General features: G+C 44.9%; 1 long non-coding RNA gene across 1 annotated transcript; it reads left to right on the top strand.

The window, feature by feature from the left end:
* The first annotated feature begins 4,978 nt into the window (after nucleotides 1-4,978).
* On the top strand, nucleotides 4,979-15,424 carry LOC112953266. Its single transcript, XR_003250553.1, has 2 exons — nucleotides 4,979-5,059; nucleotides 15,387-15,424. It is a non-coding gene; the product is annotated as an uncharacterized LOC112953266 (long non-coding RNA).
* Nucleotides 15,425-16,302: the final 878 nt, after the last annotated feature.

Below are 16,302 nucleotides of genomic sequence, written 5' to 3'. Positions count from 1 at the left end.
GCCAGCAAACTGCTTCTGGTGWCCCACTGCCAGCACTGAATCGGAGGCTCCAAGCAAACGCTTGGGTCATGGAACTGCTCAGGGACTGCTTCCCGCCTTCCCCTCGGACCATTCTCAGCAGAAATCTCATTCTTTCTTTTTACCTTTTCACTTCTYGAACACTTGTATCTCTGTACAAAAGCAGTTGTGAGCTGGGATGACTCAGCGGGACGGGAAGCAGGTTTGCCTCTGCAAGCTACTGAAACCCAGGATTATGATTTGCCCACGCGCTTTCCTTCAGCCATCCCTGGAGCTGTACCAGCCGCCTGCTTGCTGTGGCAGGCTAMTTACAATTTAGTTTGGCCACCGGCACCAGCTGCTTTTGATTTCTTTTATCTAATGGCGCTGGGCAATCAAAGCGAGCTGCTTTGGGACCTTCTCCCTGCRGGCAGCCGAAGGAATCGAGCAGAGTATTAGAAAGGCATTAGCTTCTCCTTTACTCTCTTCATTTTTTCCCCCTGGAGCTGGTCCAGCTGGAGCCCAAACAAGGCGAGGATGAGCGCGAAGGGCTCTGCCTCGCCGAAAGCACGCGCTGACGTCAGCCTCCCCGGGCCGGCGCTTTAATCACCGCGGGGGGAACGTTCCTCGCGCCCTCCGCGGCCCCGCAGCACGAACATCAGCATTTATGGCAAGGAGGATTTATTTGCRTTGCTGGTTAAAAGCGTAGCAGACTGGTAATGCCTTTACAAGTCGCTAGGCTGGGAGTCCGGGACAGCTGAATTCCTGTCGGCTCAGGCTAGGTACAGCCAAGACAGCAAAATGACCAGTGCCTTTCCCTATGTATTTCCACCTGCACTGAAAGCTGGAGGCAAGAGGCCAGKCCAGCCCCTATGTGCAGTAATACTGATAGCCCCTCTAGCCAAAACTGGGAAAAATACTCTGGAAAAAAAAATGTATAGGGCAGCAAACATGAGGGACAGATGACGTAGGGACTTCTGAAGGTCTTTTTGAGGCATCTAAAGCACCCTCTTTTTCATAGCAAAGCACTGAGAACTAGCAGGTTTGGATCTTGATTCTCCTCATCTACTCTGAGTAGATTTATTCTCCGCGCATGTTGTGTGTGAGCATGTGGGAAGCAGGAGCACGGCGGAGCCGCCGGCCTTGGCTCCCTGCCATAGGTGTGCCCGTATGTGACGCTCTGGCACAACGGCTGCCCCGGTGCACGAGCCAGGACAGCCAGGACGGGTCTCGCTGGCGCAATCTGAGGCGGGATTTCAGTCCCRGCGGCGCGGGGAGGCCGCCTCCCGGCAAACAGGGCTGTCCCAGAGCCCGGCAGCGGCAAGGATGACACGCGCTGGTGATACTGGCAGGCTGCTCTCACTGTAAATGCAGTCAGCCTCAGCTGCGCTCATTAGGCCGCCCGCTCCACAATGAAGTGGTTTCCTAATTATAGCCTTGGCTTTAGCCTCGCCATCCTGTAGTGCCGTGCGTCAGCGGGTGCTGCTGCCTCCTTTGTGCCTCTCGGAGCAGGGTGCCGCGCAGGGCTGTCCCAGCGCCCGTGCCCTGCTCGCCGGCGTGACTAAGGGAGGGTTRCGGATGGATTTGTGGCAGCCAGATTTCTGCTTCACGGCTCCTGCGTGCTGCGCCTGTGGCCTCTTACGAGGCCTTAGGTGGCTAAGAGGTTTGCAGGCATTTAAAACATAGATATCCACATGTACACATGCACACTCGTAAATACATATAAAAATACATTTCTCTGTTTCCCAGTTAGTGATACGTTTCCCACATATATGAAAAATTCTATGGTGGTGGGTAGGAAAGACAGAGGGGGAGCAAGTGCGAACACTGTTATTAGAGATTCARCTAGACTCCATTCTGAGTCTTTCTCCCAGCCCCATCTCTCACACCAAAAAACACAAAAACCGTGGTGGATCCTGCAGAGCACCAACCACAGAGCCACCATGCTTTACTCACTTATCTTATGAAAACAGATACTCCCTCTTAGTTGCCTCCCCCTCAAGGAAACCAAAATTACTCCTGGAGCTGAACAGCCTGGAGCTATCAGCTAAACTCAGACCACCACACAGCATGAGCTGTCCCCTGGAAAACGCTCACAGCTTTGGGGGTTTTAATAATTAGCTTGAGGTGCTTTTTTTATGTGCCTTTTTGGATTTGGAAAGCTTGCTTAGTGTTTTTAAAGTCAGGAGGCTGGAAACGTTTTTTCACTCTCAGATGAGAATAGCAATTCTCATGTAATGGGAGTTGCAGAAGCGAGGACCGTATAAACAACACCAAATATTGTGAAATTCATGATAAAATCATCACACTGTTGCTGATGTCAGCCCACGATTTGACTTGCTAACAAGGGAACCCTCACTCTGTTTTCCTGGTCTCTCTAAACTTGCTGCTTTGCCAGTCTTTTTCAAAACAATGTTGCTCATAGTGACCAATATGTCCCAGTATAGAAATTTGACATAGCCTCCTGCTCCCCAGTAAAGATTTGGGGGTATGGCCCTCCCAGCACTTCTAGACACGGCTCAGCTAATGCAAACCAGCTTTTTGCCACGATCCCATATTACCTCCCTGAGTGAAACAGGATCCATAAGCAAACACATTCTTTTCCCAGTATAAATACCTCAAAAGAAGGGTTTTTGCCAATACAGAAACATGGTGTGATTTTTCATTACACCTTTGCTGGATATTGCTATATTGATCAGAACTAGACAAAAAAAACAATAACCAACCACAGTTGCTGCAATCCAGCAGAAAATAAGAGTTCTGCAGAAACCCACGKGTTTTGAAATTTTGGAACAGTGGTGAAGTGCCATAATTTAACTTTCAGGGACTTTCTTGGAATAAGCATTTCAGTTTTCTACRTGAAAGGTTTGTTTTCATAAAGTCATAGAAATACTCAGAAGGCAGATTAGAAAAGCAAACAAACAAACAAACTTCATTCATCTGAAATATTATGATCAGGTCTAGAAAAAAAAAAGATTTTTTTTCAGAGTTTTGAAACTTTCTGATATTTTTCCCCAAGATGAAATGAAATGAAGGCAAATTGCAAACACAGATTTTGTCTTACAGCTGAAGTCCTGGTCTCCGCTAGAAGGCAGCCCTACTGGTGGCGAATGTTCCTTACAAACTGTTATTATTCAGGTAAACGGCAGGGAAGCCGCATTCCTGGTGCTCAGTGACTCCCGCCGGGCACCGCTCCTCTAGGGTGGCATCACACACTCCCTTCTAAGCCTGCTGTGCCCATTCCCAGCGCTGGCACCTTCCATGCCTGGGAGATGCAGCAGTTCTCCAGCTGGAGCTGCAGGCTGCCTGATGACTCACCGCGCGCGGAGCTGCCTTCGGAGCTCTCCCAACCCGTTCCCAGAAACACAAGGCTGAAACCTTCCTATCCACCTTGCTCTCTGTCTTGCATGCCTTAGCAGGGAGATCTTAGCTCCCTCCTCCATTCTTGATCTMCGTTTTCCTGGATGAGAGAACTCCAGATGTGGTAGGACCAAGCAGGAGGAATCACCCATGCCCTATGTGCAATTGCACAACCTGCTTGCACTCCCTGTCGTTGGCTTTCCAAAATCCTAAGAATTCTTCATCAATGAGATTTTCCCTCCTGACAGGGGCCAGGGGGGCACAARCAGGCTGTGCACAAGGTTCTCCTTCAGGTTGTGGCCCCTCTGTGGTCCCTGATCCAGGGCTCTTCTTGTAGGTGTCTGGGCAGCCTCCTCTCCCCCAGGGCACCACATATGGGCCACTGCTCAGGTCCTGCTCTGCATCTTTCAGTACGACACAGTAATCTGCATACCTCTCATTGCCYGTAGTTGGTTATAGCGTGGGGTAGATGACTCTCCCTTTGCTAAGGGTGATAATAAAGCAGAAACCCTCAATTTTCTGCCAGGGTCTCTACCCACCAATCCCTAAGTTGAGTGTGCTGCAACCTTTGACTCTTTCAAATGTGTTTGATTGCTTTTTGAATGAAAAGCAACCTAAAGAATGTCCATCTAGACTTCCCTGTGGAGTCTGAATCTGTCCATGATCTCTGCGAATTGAATTGGTTTGTAGAAAAAATTGCTTGTGGTTTGGCTTTCTGTAGAATAGCTGACGAAGAAAGGGGGGAAAAGATGGGATTTAACTGCAATTCTAAAGAAAAAGCAACTTGCCTCACAGCTTAACCTGTTGCACAATGGGTATAGACACTGCCCAAATTTGCAGAGGTGGTTTTGCATGCATAAGCAAATCTGTGGACTATACGGTGCTTAATATTGCTCTGCCTTGTGTGTCGATCATGTAGAGAACAGGCAGCAGCATTCCTGCAACRCGTCATGCTGTCTGTCTTACACCCAACTTCTGCTTCTGGCACCATTGCTCTGGTGAAATTCAGAATGCAAAATGTTTATCCTGAGAATGTCTTACTTACAGTACCTAACTTTTGGAAATATTATTGACAAATTGGTAAATTCAAACAAAAACTCTGATTGCCTGGGGAACCTAAGCTCAGAGGGTAAATAACTCACTTTAGGCCTAAGAGTCAAAATCAGGATGACTGTACATGCTTCCAATGACCACAGAGGTCTCATGCACCTCGTTTTGCTCTATTGTTTACCAGTGCTACCTGTTTTTATCCCTGTGTCCTAGCCTGTGTGGCCTGTGCTATGGCTGCGTAAATTAAGTTTGGATGACTAAAAAGAGAGCGCTTGCCCACGAAGCTGCAGTCCTGATAAAAACACTCTAATGCTCCTTAAAATGCCACCACATCAAGAATGAAAAATGCTCCTTGCAACTCATTTAACAAGGTCTGTAGTTCACATATGTTTTCTGTTTCGTGCTCCAGACTTGCTTCTAGCTGAAGGCAACCAGAGGGAAYCCAGCTGTGACCAATTATGGTCAGAGATGCATGGAGGTTAGAGTTTAAAAGTGGTGCAACAGCTCAGTCATTCACTCCAGCTTGAGGAAGCAGCTAAGGCTTTCCTCTGTGCTTTGATTTTCACCAGTTGTGAGTGTTTTGAGGCTGATTCTGTGTTACTTTATGTTAGCTCCATACTGATGTCACGCCCATGAATCTTGTTATATAAAGGTAAGGTTGCTGTGAGGCCTATCTAGTAAAATCTAAAAGACCAATCTGTGATTTGCTCCTGATTGTGTCTGTCTAGCTCTGTGATGAATATAAGGAGTATAGCCTGACTGCAGGTATAGTCTGGACCTACTGAATATTATAGACCTAATTGAATTTAGTTGAGGTCTGTAGCAATTCTATTTCTCTTTAAATGGAACTGGATTTAATGTTTTTAGGGACTGGCTGACTGATAGTTCATATAATCACAGTTTAAGCACACAGCAGAATATGTAACATACTGTTTTTGACAGGCTCCCAGTTGGACCTGCTGCTGAGGCAGTCCATTGGCATCCAACAGGTCCTGGACAACAACGAGAGTGCAGGGCAAGTTCTACACAAGCCCCTGCAGTGAGAACTTCCAGCATGGCCAGCAGTGCTGGGCCTAAAAATATCTATTGTGTGTGTGGGTAATGTCTGCTTCCCTCCCAAGAAAAGGGTAAAATAATCCAGAGGAGAGTAGAGGGAAAAGTGGGGACAGAGCCTCAGGCAGTTCATTATGAAAGACACAAAAGAAGGCAAGGTGGATATTTTGCTCTTGCTTTTCCTCATCTCAGAGATGCCCATGGGGTTATTCGTAGTATTAATGCTTTTCTTGGGGAGAAAAATGGCATTTGTAAGAACTACATATTTCTACATTTTGCAAGGGAGTTTTTTTTTTTTTTTTTTTTGACTTTTTTTTTTTTTTTTTTTTGACTTTAAAGTAGGGAAAATATTAGTTCTATTAAACATGCGAGTATTCTGTGTAATCTAGTGACTGAAGCAGTCTTCTGCTGGCGTGCTGGTTAACCCAAGGTGCTGGTTGCAGGAGGGCTCTGGTGGCACTTTGCCAGTTAACCTTTGCATGCTTTGCTCTTAGTCACAATTTCAACGTTTGGGCTGCTCCTGAGTTTATTTATCTGCTTCTGTTAGTGAAACACTTACCCTTTGAAATGCCCACTGCTCAGTGCATTTGCTTCAGGCCCCGGTGTGCCTGTGACACTGCTGTCTTGCATATCACAGAAGAAGCCCAAGCTCATTTGTAAGGAGATGTTAAATAAGCTCTCAAAAAGAAAGCAAACAAACTTGGCCGTATGAAGGCACCGAGGTTGGGGCTCAATTGCTAATGGGGGAGTGCTAGATGTGAACTTAGTGAGCTGGTAGGGAGAGAGGGAAACCACTTCTGCCCTCCCAGTACCTGCCTTTCTGCAGGGTCCCAGCTCATCACCGTGGCCGCTGCACGTGTGAGTCTGACCATGCTGGTTTTGAGTTTGTTTGCCTTGGCTTACCCTATGTCTTGTCTTCACAYATAAGAGTATAATGTGCTGCATTTACCCTTCTTCTTCCTTCTCACCTGTGTGTAGTCCTGAGGTCAAGGGAGACATTGGTTGAGGCCAAAAATATTTTAAGATAAAAAGCTCTTCCATAAGGATTGAGTGTTCATAAATAAGTTGGGTATACCTTTTGTAAACTAGAGTCTATATTTAATGACTGTGAGATAGTTGAGAAACGTGAAGCAAATTTGCTCTGTGTTTTCAGCATTTCCTAGAGCAGGTCTCAGTCCCTAATTTAWAAGGTCACTTGGCAATCTGTAAGCAGCTTTAAAGCCTGCATGGGCCTTAAAGCATTGGGCTTAGCCAGTGGAAAAAAACCKCCTGGAGCAAGGTAAGGTAACTGCCAGGAGAAAGCAGGAAAGGGGCTCTCTGATCAGTCTGTCRTCTCCTACTCCCAATACGAGCAGAGGAAGGAGAGCAGAAGGTTGTCTAGAGGCAGAGCATATGTTTGAGTCTTCAGAATTTCAGCTAATAATTTGCAGATTTATCCATTCCAGGCTTGCCTCCAAATGACCAAATGTAAAACTTCACATTGCCTTATGGTTAACAGAATCTTGCACAAATTGGCAACTAGTGCCTGCATGAGAGTCTGATATTCCTCTGTAATTTAGCCCTCCTCCTACCTTTCTTAGTCATCGTGGTCTGTACCTCCCACCACCTGACCACTGGTGCTGGTGGTCTCCTGCTTCTCTGCAGACCCTTGTCAGCCAAAGCATGACACAGGATTAGCTTTTTTTTTTTTTTTTTTTTTAATTCACTTTTTTTCTATCTTTCCCAAGCAAAGGTGAGAGCCCAGCAGTCTCCTATAACAAAAACAATGCTACAAATATGTTCAGATGTGTCTCAACAAGGATGTCTCCACTCCCCTTCTACACATTAAAACCCAAGTTTTGTGCTGTCGTAATGAAGGTGTTTGATAGCACAGCTTCACCCGGACCGAGGCTGTGGACAGACACTGCTTCCCCAAGTAGCTGTGGGGGTAAAAATTGTTCTGCCCCAAATTCAGTCCCTTCACATGAGGATGAGCTCCAGCTGAAGCAGGAGGAAGGCATGCAGGAACCTGGCTGGAAGTTTGGGGCAGAGAAATCCCAGCCCRAGGCAGGGATGGCTGGAAGGGGAAGGCTGGAGGGAGACTAGCATGATTGAAAGCAATGGGAAATGCCTGGTTGCTGTTGGTTTCACATTTTGCCCTCTGCTCTTGCTAGATAACTCTTCCATGGAGTACTTCTGGTATTTAACATTCTGCCTTACACCTGTTAGAAAATCCGGGACAAAAATCCACCTTGCTGCCTCCTTCCTGACTTCCTATGCTCCATTCTCGTGCCTCTCCAGGATGCCACACTGATGCCAGCTGTCAGGGAGAGGCTGTGACTAATGTGCATTTTAGTGCACAACAGTATTCTTCATTTGTTATTACCCAGCTTCAGCCTTTCTACCATCTTTTCTTTGTGCTTCCCCACTTATTTCATGCATCCGTAGCAAGTGATTAGCTCTTAGGAATGGGAATTGCTAGTCTGGATTCCTCAGGAAATGAGGCTTCTGCGATAATGTCCTCAAATAACTGTTGAATGCACTGGTTGGTGTAACTTGGCTTGTGGAAAGAAGGCTCAAAGGTAATTGAATTGCTACAGRTTCTGTGGAAGCAGGCAGCAAGCTGGAGGGAGAGACCAGATGTACAGTCATATAATAGAAAGGCAAAGGATTAGTAGATATAAAAGAATTCATAAAGAAGAGATATAATAAATGTCAAAGTTCAAGAAAGCACCTCAGTTTGTACCTGCAAATGACCACAAGACACAAATCCATAAGGAACCTGGACCTTTTAGATGTGTTGCTRTGAACTATGAAATAACAGTAATAAAGGCAACATGTGCTAATGAGTGTTTTACACCCAAGAGAGTATTTTCAGGGCAGCATCTTTTTGCAGTCTTGCTGGGTTTGGCACTTCTCTGTAGATTTCTCTGGCACGGCCTTGTAAAAACCTTATTCAGCCTTAGTGCTCTAATTTTGCCTCTTTCACTTCAAATGGTGGCACAAGAGATCTTGGAAGGACGTTTGGATTTTCTTCACTGTTACTGCTACCTGCTTACAGTTTGGATCCCAGGTGCTAAGGACAATCTCCATGCTGCATCTTTGGGGTCCAGAAGAAGGACAGTTTGGGAATAGCAGTCTTTTCTGGCTCTTACCCAGGTCTGTGCAACTGAGAAGATGTGATCATCCATAAGCTCATCTGACCTTTGCAGCTCTTGAGAACCCCCCCAGAACACAACATTTTCCTCCTAGTTTTTCATGCTTTGTCAGTGCCAGATTCCCAGCTCTCCCCTACTCCATTCCTGTCCCAGGGACAAATTCCTCAAAGGAGTGAGATGGCATGTAATCATGGCTAACCTCCATTTAAAAATAATAATAATAATAAATAAATATTTTGCTAATGGCAGGTAGCAGATCCAAACTTGGCTCAAGATTTTTGACTGCTAATGGCATACAGAACATGAGATGAGGACAGTACTGAAAGTCAGTGCAAGGTTAATTCTTTCTCTGTCTCTTTTTTTTTTTTCCTTTTTTTTTTTTTTTTCTCTTCCTTCGTTTTATTCTCCCCTCTCCTCTTGCAGAAAGGCTCCTTTTTTTTATCCTCCTTGTTGCATTGCCTTGTGTGGTAGCTCACCTGTCATGTTTCGTGGAGCGGTGCCATGTTACCAAGATAAACATCGGTGCTTAGCTTACAGATTGTCTCAACACCAGGAAGGCTGTTACAGGGACAGGTTTAATAATTAATTGCTGCTTTCCCCAGACTGTGCATCCCGGGTGTCTTACGGAGCATACTGCACACTGCGTAACAGGAGGAGGAGGCTGGGGAGACAAAGCATTAGAAAAGGTAGAAAGACTGAGATCAAATGACATTACTCCTCTTGCTGAGGTAGAAACTGGTATATTCTTACCTGACCCTGAGAGCAGGGTGCCTGCAGCTGCTTGCGAGTACTTGAGGCCAAAATATTTGTACGCCAGTGTTGTAGTTAAGTAAATGACTCTTCTAGAGCTGGTGTCAGGACAAATGGGAGAGATCCATTCTTTGGGGTTCCTCTGTTGTATTGGTGTGAACAGATGTTGACTTTATGCTTTTCTTAATTAAATGGCTCTGGGCGTGTGAGGGGGTGGCTGTCACCGCTCCTACCCTGGCTGCCACCTCTCCTGCTGGAGCAGGACACTGCCCGTGTCCCCGTCGGCTGCTCCCGCCTGGCTGCCCTACCGTGGGGCCACCACTGGCCTCCCCCTGTGCCCTGGTGGCTCCTGTGTCACCGACCTGATGGGCCTGGGCAGTTCGGCTTGTGGTGGGGCTTGTCCTTACCCCCCGAGGGCCTCTCGAGCTGCCCTGCAATCCATCTTGCATGCAGACCAGAGMGGGTATGGGGCCTGCCTTATGATCAGAAGAATATGGTGCCTAAAAATGGTCCTGAAATGTTACACTGCATGTTTTGCTCATCTATGATTAGCACTCTATTTTTCTATGAAAGCCATAGCCCTAATGAAATTAAATGCTGCAAAGAGAGCAATAAGAAAAATATTGCTGCCTCGAGCCCCTTAGTGACCACAAGCCAAGGAGTAAACRCAGGCCCTGCTCTGTCTGTTTCTGTCTCTGCCTTGGGCATTTGCCCATGACAGTCACCATCACTTAGCAGCTCTCTGAGGGCCCGTGTGCTACAGCAGAGAGGCCAATAAGAAAGGTTARTGTGAGCCCGCACGGTGGAGATGACAGCAGAGCCTGTCGCGGGCCTGGCCAAGGAGGTGGCACTCGGGACAGGACTGGTCCAGCCTGGGGAGCACGAGGGTTGTAGGGAAGGGTAGACCTCCAGCACATCRACTGCACCTTTCTGCAGCTAGTGCTTGTTTTTCAAATTGCTGCAAACACATAAAGCCTTTCTGCTGAAAGGTTATTAACGATGTGTTATTTATATTGGACATTAGACATTGGAAATGAGTGGAAAAAAAATATATAATATATATGTATATCACTTACTGGTATAGAATTGCTCATCCTGGCCAACCTGTGGTTAGCACTGCTGTCTTGCAAAGTCCAGTACAGGGGCATGATCCTACCATGAAGGTTTATTTGATCACACGTGCACATTTACTCACATGAATAGTTTGATTTTAATGGAATTTATGAAAAGAGCAAAGTAATGGATGCATTTAAAACTTCTGCAAGGATAAGACTTGCAATAACTGCTGATGCCATGCTGTRAGTTTGGGCGGCTGCTGCTCAGTGCATGTGTTACCCTTGTTCAAAGCTTATTCATGATCTGGGTATTTTTCCCACATCTTTTCTCTTTTTTTCTTTTTCTTTTTTTTTTCTTTGAAGAGAATCTTGATTTCAGTGAGTCAGAAAATATTCTTTACTAAACATGTGAACTCATATGAATTTGAAAAATACGTTTCTTTATGAATTGTAGATGGGTCTCAAGCTTCTTTGGAAAGTACATTACGCAAATCAAAATAATAACCATRGATTTGGGCAGTTAGCTTGCTTTTACAGATGGTTATGATGCTGTTGGGCACATTTTTCTACTGCTGTTGCAGAAGGAAGGAACTCCTGAGTTGGAAGGGGGGTTTAATAGAGGAAATTACTAGGGATTGGACTGACTCCTGAAAGGAACACAGACTGTAAGGAAAAGCTATGCTTGGCAAGCTTTCTCCTATGGCTGGACCCTCAAAGTATAAATCATCCTGGACCGACTGAAGTTACTTTTGCACTGTTTGAGTTTTCTGTCTTACGTATTATAATCATTTTGGTGGGTTTTATCAGCTCCACTGCAAGGGAAAGCCAGCCTGGGCTGAAGCACAGCAGTCTGTAACACTCTCCTCCGTAAGACATTTGACCTCATTAAGTACCTCTGGCATAAAGAGAGAATTTACGATATGTAATGGCAGGCTGTGTGCGAACCAGCCATGAAAGCGAGGACGAGATGTGTTTGAGGAGAGGTTTGAGGGAGTCGCGCTCTCAAGGTCTGAACGGCAGCAAACACCCTGGTGACTCCGCGACGTCTGAGGTTTCAGACAAATGCCAGGACACGCAATTGTGAGCCCATAATTGGCTTGTAAGATTAAAGGCATTTGAACGTCAGTTCCAAGTCTGATAAAACAGCTTTACCCTGTCCTTCCTTTGCTGTAAGTGCTGCTCATGCTCTCACTGTCCTCCAGTGCTCTTCCCCTCATGGTAACTATCGAACRAATGTTGTATGTTTATATACATATAGAGAGAGGGAGTGTGGGGAGAAAAAAAACATTAGCTCATTAAATCTCTCAGTATTTTTCTAGGAAAAGCGGTCATTAAAATTGTCCTCGTTTTGCCTGTGGGAACAAGGGAGAACAAAGAGTGTAAGTGGCTTAACCCTAGCAAATTAGCAGCAAAGCTATGATGGGGCTCTTGATGTCCACAGATCCTCTAAAGACTCTTAAACATTGCAGTCCTTTTTCACTAAGTTGAATAGCTTTGGTCTATCTCTTATGGCACAAATATGGACTTGGATGTAGCATGTAATGGGATTTAAAATTTCTGGCATTTATTTTTCCTTTCAAAACTCKTTGAAAATAACTACAAAACACTGGAAAACGTTAATGCTGTGGGGTTTTCAAGTCTAAATTTCCTCATGCTTGAATGGTGCAGATGAAACCGGAGCTGCTGATCTGCTTTGCTCATCAGCGTTTGTAAAGCACATCTTTGCCTGCTGGAGCGAGGGGCGAAGCKGCGCGAGGTGCAGCTGCTCTCCCCCGAGCTGTGGGCAGCACCCGGGCTGCACCAAGCAGTGCCTGTAGTGCCCCAAGGAGTGCTGTCCTTCCCTTTGCTCCTGGGAAATCTCCCCCGCACGGTGAGCTCCAGAGGTGGATGCATTTAAAAAGAACCATCTTGGTATTTGTGGCCGTGTCRAGGAGCCTAAGGCTCTTCATCATCCTCTTTATATTTACACCTTGCTGTAACCATAGTGGTGATGTTCTGCCTTGAATTGATAAGAGAGAGCAAAACTTGATTTATTGGGACTTTTCCCCCTTACTCTGCATGACATCATGGCTCAGTGTCATAACCTTCCTTGGAAACTGATTTTTAATGGGTCCCAAATCCAAAGCAAATCCTAGTTTAGATTTTCTGTGTTTTTGTTCATTTGACAATGACATGTCATGGTCACATAAGTCTGTCTAGATCAGAAATTAGGGCAATGGCTCTGGACAGGCGTTCCTTGTTTTATCCACCCTGGAACAACCACAAACTACATTAAAGCAAAAATTACTTAAAAGCATGGGAATACTTTCCACTCAATGCAACCTCTTCCAACTATTCATTTTGATGGGTTCTGTGAAAAATGAATTTTAAAGTTTGATTGCTCTTCCAACGTCATTTGTATTTTGTATTGAAGCCTGCAATGACTCACTCCTTACTCCATTTACCACTGATAAGAATAGATCATCTCTAGAATTTTATTTCTGCTGAGCAGTTTTCTAGGAGCTGGATATTGGGTAATTAATTTTATTAGGACAATACMTTAAAAAGGAAGGACCGTGTCATTCTTTTCCAGCAATACTTCTTCTAGAGATGACAGTGTAATAATTTACAGGCATACAGCAAACTGCTAAGTATAATCAGTTGACTTGTGCTGGGTACATGGAACAATAATAGCAGTATGGATGTATACGGCCACTGAAGATGCATAGAAACTATTGCTGTCTTAAATCAGTGATATACGTTTGAAAGCCATTTGAGCCAAAAAGTTCACACTGAGAAACCTTCCTTGGAGGAGGGAGCTACTCTGTGCATTTCTAACAAAACTCTTGTAGCCAAATGATCAAAAAGGGGAGATATCATCTGCCATAACTGGAGGTCTCTTGGACCTGAGGAGGCCAGAGAGGTGGCTGCTGACCTGACTTCTAGGCATAACCCCCTAGCACACGGTGTTGGCAGGATTAACCGATGTGAATGGCATTGCCTGCGTGGTAGTTACTGGCCAGCAAGCCAAGAAACCTGTTGGAGCATCTTTTTTTCTGTTGGCCTCATTCAGGTAGCTTCCCACTGATCCACAGGCGAAGACATCACAACCCAGCTCATCAGCTGCCCTTTCAAACACGGGCACATCTGCGCACACATCTGTGCATTTTAGGAACCATACTGTCTTCTTCAGAATTTGGGCCACAGGTGTTGAAGGGAAAAATCTGCTTAGGGGCTCTGATAGTCATAGAACTCCTAGCAAATATATATAKAGAGAGACTGCATGACAGATGTGCACACACAGTTAGAAGGTCTTGCTGCAGATGAGAGACTTGCTTGTCATGGGTGAGCATTTCCCTCTAGGAAATTTTCTGTTGTTTGGTTCCGTGTGTTTTAGCCAATGACCTAGAGCACCCTACTTCGAGAGTATTATCCTTGAGAAGTGTTAATSCTTCTCTGCATAGTGCTGCAATCAGCATTTCTCCTGTGCAACTCCACCAGAGGGGACAAAAGTGGTTCAGTTGTAAAGGAGAAGGGAGATTTGAAGGACTGAATGCATTTGTGCAGGAGTTCAAGGTAACAAGCTGGAGCTCAGGTAGGGCAAGGTGAAGGTCTTTGATACCAAAGCAAATAAGAAGTCAAAGTGGGAGGGAAAGTGAGATATTAGAGCTCCTACCTTGTGTATTTAGGTTCTCCCCACTGGAAAATCCCTGATCTGGGGCCTCCCCTAGGCTGAGTCAGCTGCTGGTGAGCTGGCTTTTGTGGAGCTACAGGAACAGCTAATGTGCAGAGTCATGGGCAAAATATTTCTCTGAAGCTCAGGCTCTTTTGGTGTCTAAAGGTGAGTATTTTAGTATTGATCAATTTAGTGGAAAAAGAACCCCCTTGATTTCTTCCCTACTACTCTAATCATTGATTAAATCGCTTTGGCCAAAGCACTATCTCAGGGGCTGATCATCTGCCAGAATATCAAATCTTATTCAAGCTCATGGTTTTCAGGATAAAACAGTTCACCATCTGGTGCATATGGACAAGGTTCCTTGCTCCAAGTTTTTACTTTCGCTGTTTGCCACATGGGAGTTCATATGTCTTGTTTATGCCAGCTTCATCTTCAAGTAAATAATCCTAGCAGAGTCTTTAATAGTCTCTTAGTGTTTGCTGAGGATAAACTTGTTTCAAGCTATTTTTTTCTTCCTTTTCATTTGTTTCTTTATTATTACATACTAGGTTAAACCAGGAGAGAAACCTTTTCCTTGCTGAAAATTGAACGGRCTCTTCAAATACTGAGCCTGAGCCTTACATTTAGACTCCCCTAATGTGTTTTGTACACTGGGCCTGGGGCTCATGTGGGCAGGGACTGCGAGTGACAGGTTCAGCTTGCCTGGATCAAACTGAAAATGMAGTAAATACAGTTCAAAAGGTGAAGAGTCTTAAAATCTAGTGAATATAYAGAACTTATACATTGTCACAAAACAGCACCAAAGCAAGCGCATCAGACTGAAGAGGGGAAAAAAAAAGTTCTCCCTCTCTCCCCTGAGAAAGCAAGAATTTGCCATGTTTCTGTGATCACAATTCCCTCTAGGAACAAGAAATACACTGTATTGAATAATGTAGCTGCGTAACAGCAGGGAAAAATTGCTCTCAGAGGGACCCAGCTTTCTAAAGCGCTGAGCTGGCCGGGATAGAGGATCATTCCCTCTTTGGAATGAGACCAAAGCGCCAAATTTTCTCATGGCTTCACCCGAATAAGGAAAATACAGCACCAAGTTGCAGAGCAAGTAGATTTAAAAGTGTAAAGGGATAGAAATGTTTCATAGGAGTTGACCTGAAGTCTATGGAAAGGAATGCTGTCTATGTGTGAGAAGGCAAAAAAAGAATGGAGAACTGGAATGAAAAAGAAACAAATGGAAAAACTAAACTAAAATGTCAGGCTAATGAGGATGAGGTCATAGTTCTCCCTCCCTGTCTGCATGTGTATTTCTCGTGACTGTTGTTATTTTTTCAGGTATCCTGTGCAGTAGAGCCACATCTGCGACCCTGACTTCAAAGAGAACTGGGTGCTTGGCAAGCTGGCTGCAGGGCTCTCTCCAAAGATTYGGAGATGACCTCGATGTCATCTGGTCAGTACAGAAGGAAGGAAATTCCCCTGCATGAGGCTGGCTGAAAAAGATCCACATGAACATTTACCTGATGCACCAGCTTTCTTTATAACACATCATGGGTTATTCTTCAATCCAAGGTGTATTTTATGTATTCTTTATTTCAAAGGCAGCATTCAACATGAGTGAAATTTACTTTCCTCTCCATTCCAATCATGAGATTTTGACTGAGTGAGCTTTCTCCCTTGAAGCCCAAGTCAGCTCTTTGCTTCACCCGCTTATAAAAACACCCAGTTTTCCTAACATACACAAGTGTGTATTTGGTCCACAGGGAAGCCAGGGGCACTAAGGAGCCTGGAATTTCTCATGATGGAGACAGACATCTGCAGAAGTGGTACTTGAAAAAGTTGCCCATTCCTCAAGTAAACCTGCTGACAAGAGCCCAGGTTGCTAAACTCCTGGGAAAGCAGGGCAGGCAGCAGCAAAGGGGCCTTGGGGAGGTTAGCATCATCACTCACATCGTTTGACATTAAAGGCTGTAGATCAGTAAGTTTCCCTTACCCCTTTCCCCCAAAGAAATACTTATTTTCTAGAAAAATGAAATCTTGTCCGGTAAATGACAAGAAGCCACTTACAACTGTGGCTGAGATGTTCTGGGATTGAGGGTTAATTTATGTATAAAATATGTAATTTATATATAAAAATATGCAATTTATATATAAAATATTATAATTTAATGTGCTTTAATTCTTAAAGGCTCTGAGTATATGAAAAGGTATGGGGCAGTCTGTTGATACGAAGCACTAATGGTGCTCAGAGCCA

This window comes from Nothoprocta perdicaria, unplaced genomic scaffold (genome assembly GCF_003342845.1).
Source record: "Nothoprocta perdicaria isolate Ctin4 unplaced genomic scaffold, notPer1 scaffold_43, whole genome shotgun sequence".
Taxonomy (NCBI): Eukaryota; Metazoa; Chordata; class Aves; order Tinamiformes; family Tinamidae; genus Nothoprocta; species Nothoprocta perdicaria.
Note: the sequence above shows the minus strand (reverse complement) of the source record. Positions and strands in the feature narration are given on the sequence as shown.